We start from the raw sequence: 6,632 nt of genomic DNA, 5'->3' as shown, positions 1-6,632 counted from the left end.
AGACAGTGAGCACATTTTCAAATCTCTAGATACGAGGTTTATATTCTCAAATTATATCTTGGATCTGTAGAAATGTGTAGATCGCTCAACTCTCCGTACATTATTGTACTAAAATGTCACGTGTTCGTCTTCACTGCCATTCCTTTGAGTGCGTGACTGCTGCTGTTACAGTATTAATTGTTTGTTGTTCTGTGTTACGAATAACATCAGGTCACGCTTGAGGGGATAGATCTTTATTCTTGATGGAGTATGTTTTGTTAAGTTGACCAAGTGTAAATGAACAGCTGAATAACGTATCGACATTTCCACGTCATACTCATATTCTCAAATTATTCACTGGGTCTATTCAGAAACAATCAGAAATTTGAATAAAAGAAACATCAAATCATGAGACCTCAATAACACTACACGAATCCACTAGATTAAAGAACTGTTTTATAAGTATTTGAATTTATTTATTTATCATTGTAACCTTTTTTGTGCAAATGGAACATTGTATGTTGTTGTATGTTTTGCTGCAAGTGACAACTGTTGTTAAGTCCCACATCCAGAAACACGCACTTAAGCAGAGGCAATTGTTGTTCGGGAGTTACTTTTTGGTGCCAAACAGAAAATGTTTAACAGGATTGTACAAGTGCACAGTTTGGAAAGTTTTGTTTCTGAAATATTTTCATTGTTAATGTCTTTTTATAATTCTTGGAGGATAAGAGTTCACATCCGTTAGCCGAAACTCCGTATCTGACACTTGTCCTCTGGCATGAGCTATAACCCTAATGTTAAAATGTTTTATCAGCGAAATGTTAGGGCATACGAATATAATATTAGGTTTTCAAGATCAAAATGCCATGCTACTTTCTTATCACATAATTCATTTTACCATATATGGACTTGACTGTACTACAATTAACTTACAGTTAACTTAAAAAACATACATTTTACTAATCCATTTCTTATCTCTGTTTTTCTCTCTTGCTCGGTTTCCGGGAAGTTTCCCTCCTTTTGCACTCCTTTAGAATTATTATTATTTAGAATTGTGCTTTGTTTACCTCCCTGAACTTAGCTTTGATAAAATTGCTTTGAGTAGTCAATAGTGTAATGTACTTGTTATCTCTTAAATCACAGTACAGATGTTATGCTTTGTGTAGCAGCCTGCTTGGAGGTACAGTGACGTCACGATGCAGTTATCGTGACGTCATAACGCACATCGTGACGTCACGGCTCGTGAGATCGTGACGTCAATTAAGTTAGTGGTATTTGGAGTAGAAGCTTGCTTGTCGTCACCACTCTATAAATTGAACTGACGTCGGATTGACGTTCGCCAGTTTTGCTATTTTAAATTTCGTCTTCGTTACAATTAGCAACACGGCCTGTTAGTTGTATTCACGAATTAAGGTTGTGGTAATTTATTTCATTGTGGCTTAGTGATAAGATTAAAATCAGGAAAATATGGCATAGAATCTGAAATGTTCATGGAAAGAGATTGTATAACTTGTAAAATATCAGTAATCAGAGTGAACCCTTTTAATGTATACGGCAAAGAGAATACCGTTATACTGACTTTCAGTTCCAACGAGGATACTGAAACACTGACTTTTGCATGATTTTAGATGAGACATCAGGTTTAAAATAGGACTACGTTTATATTATCCTATTGAGAATGATGAAGTTGACGATGGTACTAGAAAGGTCGGTATTAGAAACGTACAAAATTATACGACTATGTCATTAATATTAATATTAATGTACTATTACAGTATTATATCCTTCGTGGGAGAGCTAACCGTTTTGCAAGATATCTTACTTTCGCTTTTGAATGCCTCAATTGCAAACTGACTTGATATAAGTTACATTATAATGTTTAAACTCACAGAGCTATGTACGATCTTATACTTATCATTGGAGATGTTGCTAAACACTACATAGAGTTTTACTTAAGTAGTGTCAGTTAAAATTGGCTCCTGAGATTATAGAAAATGAAGAACTTTCCCTAATTTGTGCGCTCTACTTTTAGTTCTGCTCCTTTCTTTAGCGGCCAATTTAAAGTGAAAATGTAATGTCTAATTCAGTGTCTATTGTCTAATATTGGTCATATTTTATATTGCACAAGGAACTTCAGTAAGCAATCGGAGCTGAATGCGGCTGTAACACTATTTTAGGAAATGTAATTGTAACCTTATCTTTATCATTATCCACACCTCCAACTTGTTAATGACACAATTATCCTCCCTGTTACACAGCCTGTATTATCCTCCCTGTTACACAGCCTGTATTATCCTCCCTGTTACACAGCCTGTATTATCCTCCCTGTTACACAGCCTGTATTATCCTCCCTGTTACACAGCCTGTATTATCCTCCCTGTTACACAGCCTGTATTATCCTCCCTGTTACACAGCCTGTATTATCCTCCCTGTTACACAGCCTGTATTATCCTCCCTGTTACACAGCCTGTATTATCCTCCCTGTTACACAGCCTGTATTATAACGGTAGATCCTATCACTCTGCTACATTTCACCTTTGTTCGGCTGCTCCTCGATCTTATCTATATCTTATCTTTATCTCCTCGCTCTTGTAAAGTTGAATTTGTATAAAGTAAAGATTGCCTTATTTTTCCGTCTGTCTAGGATACAATATTATAATAGCATTTGAGTGGTTTAGTTGAAGTATATCACGTGTGGAGCGGAGCCATGTGTGTGTTGAGACAGCTGAATGTTGAATGTTGAATGTTGAATGTTGAATGTTGAATGTTGAATGTTGAATGTTTATAGTTGATACCATCACATTACCTTACGTTTACTGTGTATTGTGATACTTCTGTCTAGTTATAATAATACATACACACATGTTACATGGTAAGGTCTCCTCCTAGTCGTTGGAGTGGCCTGCATCACACACATCGCGTTGGCGGCGTAACATATGTCTCCACTGTACTCGGTTGATAGCCAAAGCTTCTGTTGTGTCGTTGTCGATCTTTTTAACACCTGTAAACTTAGCAGCATCTTCGAGTACGCAGGACTTCCAGTTCTTACGGGGTCTGCCCCTTGACCTCTTTCCATAATTTGGCTTCCAGTTCAACAGAAACCTCGGTAGTCTAGAGTCTGGCATTCTAACTACATGTCCATACCAACGTAGCCTGGCAGCACTGATGAAAGTCTCAACTGACTTGATGCCAGCCCTCCTAAGAACTTCGTCGTTGGTCACATGAAAGAACCATTTAATCCTAAGGATCCTTCTCAAGGAGGTTTGGTGGAAAACCTCGAAGCGTTTCATCTGCTTTTTGGTGGTGTTCCAGACTTCAGCTCCATACAACAAGATGGTGAGGACAGCAGCCTTATAGATCCTGATCTTGGTTGGAGTCTTTATAGTTCTGCTATTCCAAATGTTCCAGAGCTGATGAAAGGCGCCATTAGTCTTCTGGATACGGACATCCAGGTCTCTGTTGATTGTCCCATCCCCACTGATAGTTGCACCCAGGTAGACAAAGTTGCTAACCTGCTCGACGGGTTCACCCTCAACCGACAGCTCAATACAATCATCCTTGATGAAAGGTCGCTGGGAGGCGCACTTGCTTACAGCCATGCATTGGGTCTTCTTTGCATTTATTCTGAGCCCAGCGTAGGAGCTGTAATGAACTAATAGATCAGTTGATTCCTGTAGGCCTTCCCCTGAGTTGTCCATAATAGCCATGTCATCAGCATAATCGGTCTCCAGAATGACCTTTTCCTCGACCGTCTTCATCTCTTTCTGCAGCACTGCGCCTTGACTGATGATCTTGTTGGTCTCAGCCAGAAATGCAGAAAAGTTTAGGCAGAAATTAAAGACAGGAGGTGCTTGAATGTCACCCTGACCTGTGCCTGAGTTAACATCAAACCATTCTGTCAGCTTATAATAATACAATATTGTAAACGATTAATTACACAATATAACTTTACTCTTTATCTACCCCAATAATAACAATAGTGTGAGGTACACATTTTGCACACAGTAGGTAAAAGGTACGCCCCTACTCTTAGTTCCATGACAACACTTCCCTCAATCTGGTATACCAAGTTGTGCAGTACATTGAATTCAATATTTAATACATTATACATCGTGTACAATATATACTGTTTACAATGTATACAATAAGCTTTCACTAACGTTCAGTTAAAAACTGACTGGTCAGCACTAGTGTTATAAAGCCACAGTCGCCCCAATTCAGTGTGGAAAATAATGTGTAATATTATGAAAATACGAAACAATGTATCTGGAGGTGACCCGCTTGTGAGTCGAGTAGTTTGTACTAGCTGTTATACTCTGCAGCTCTATTACTCCATATATTCTATAAAAGCAGAACCTACAAGGTACCTACTACAACCTGTGCTCTATTACGGTACTCTGTATCTATATACCTACTACAACCTGTGCTCTATTACGGTACTCTGTATCTATATACCTACTACAACCTGTGCTCTATTACGGTACTCTGTATCTAGATAAGGTACCTACTACAACCTGTGCTCTATTACGGTACTCTGTATCTATATAAGGTACCTACTACAACCTGTGCTCTATTACGGTACTCTGTATCTATACAAGGTACCTACTACAACCTGTGCTCTATTACGGTACTCTGTATCTATATAAGGTACCTACTACAACCTGTGCTCTATTACGGTACTCTGTATCTATATAAGGTACCTACTACAACCTGTGCTCTATTACGGTACTCTGTATCTATATAAGGTACCTACTACAACCTGTGATCTATTACGGTACTCTGTATCTATATACCTACTACAACCTGTGCTCTATTACGGTACTCTGTATCTAGATAAGGTACCTATTACAACCTGTGCTCTATTACGGTACTCTGTATCTATACAAGGTACCTACTACAACCTGTGCTCTATTACGGTACTCTGTATCTATATAAGGTACCTACTACAACCTGTGCTCTATTACGGTACTCTGTATCTATATAAGGTACCTACTACAACCTGTGCTCTATTACGGTACTCTGTATCTATATAAGGTACCTACTACAACCTGTGATCTATTACGGTACTCTGTATCTATATACCTACTACAACCTGTGCTCTATTACGGTACTCTGTATCTAGATAAGGTACCTATTACAACCTGTGCTCTATTACGGTACTCTGTATCTATACAAGGTACCTACTACAACCTGTGCTCTATTACGGTACTCTGTATCTATATAAGGTACCTACTACAACCTGTGCTATATTACGGTACTCTGTATCTATATAAGGTACCTACTACAACCTGTGCTCTATTACGGTACTCTGTATCTATATAAGGTACCTACTACAACCTGTGCTCTATTACGGTACTCTGTATCTATATACCTACTACAACCTGTGCTCTATTACGGTACTCTGTATCTAGATAAGGTACCTATTACAACCTGTGCTCTATTACGGTACTCTGTATCTATACAAGGTACCTACTACAACCTGTGCTCTATTACGGTACTCTGTATCTATATAAGGTACCTACTACAACCTGTGCTCTATTACGGTACTCTGTATCTAGATAAGGTACCTACTACAACCTGTGCTCTATTACGGTACTCTGTATCTATATAAGGTACCTACTACAACCTGTGCTCTATTACGGTACTCTGTATCTAGATAACCTGTGCTCTATTACGGTACTCTGTATCTATATAAGAAAATAAACGTCAGTTGACAGTTACCTTAATGGGTGCCACATGCCTAGCATGAAATATTTACCTACTTACTTGCACTTGTGTAGGTCTGTAGAAGCATTAGAATCGGGCGTTGCCTGCCACAGGCTATTCCGAATTTAGAAGCTTGCTTTGATAATGTATCTATGCTAAAAGGTACCCTGTATATATAGCGGTACCCTATTACGGTACTGCTCATGACAGTGTTTATATAGCTGTACCCTATTACGGTACTGCTCATGACAGTGTTTATAATTAGGTGTAGTCCTCCCTAACAATAGCGTCATATCAGTCCGTTTGTAAATATCTACTGTCCCTCTGTGTACCTTGCACTTCGTCTAATACCCTACGCTACAGTACATTACTACAGATATCTTGCGCAATCTGCTCATATATTGCTCGCTGTGGTGCAACCTTGTAATTTAGTGTCTCCTACATCCTGCCTGTTCACTGGGACATTTTACAGCTGTTTTAAATATCTGTCGGTTACTTCAGGGGTAAGATGTTGTGTTCTTGTAGTACTGGATGGTACACATGGTACACAGTGAGATGTTGTGTTCTTGTAGTACTGGTACACATGGTAAACAGTGAGATGTTGTGTTCTTGTAGTACTGGATGGTACACATGGTAAACAGTGAGAGGTGTAAAGTGTTTGATAATATTAATAATTGTAGAATGTAATTTTGGGTGCTTTGTCACTGCTTTTTCTGCTTTATTTCTGTATTTTATCCTTGAATTGCTATATATTTTCTGATTTTTGAATTTGTTTCGTATATTGATTTTAGGAGGAAAATAAATGTATTCTTCCCGTATACATATTTATAACAGGAACTAAAAATGGGGCCGTACTACATTGATGAAGTGTAATATAATGTTGTCTTATGGAATTCGGCCCTGAGATCACGTTAAATATTTAGATTTTCTATTATTATACTGATCGT

This window comes from Bolinopsis microptera, chromosome 12 (assembly GCF_026151205.1).
Source record: "Bolinopsis microptera isolate Bmic1 chromosome 12, MBARI_Bmic_1.0, whole genome shotgun sequence".
Taxonomy (NCBI): Eukaryota; Metazoa; Ctenophora; class Tentaculata; order Lobata; family Bolinopsidae; genus Bolinopsis; species Bolinopsis microptera.
The sequence above is the reverse complement of the archived record's forward strand: the minus strand, read 5'-3'. Positions refer to the sequence as shown.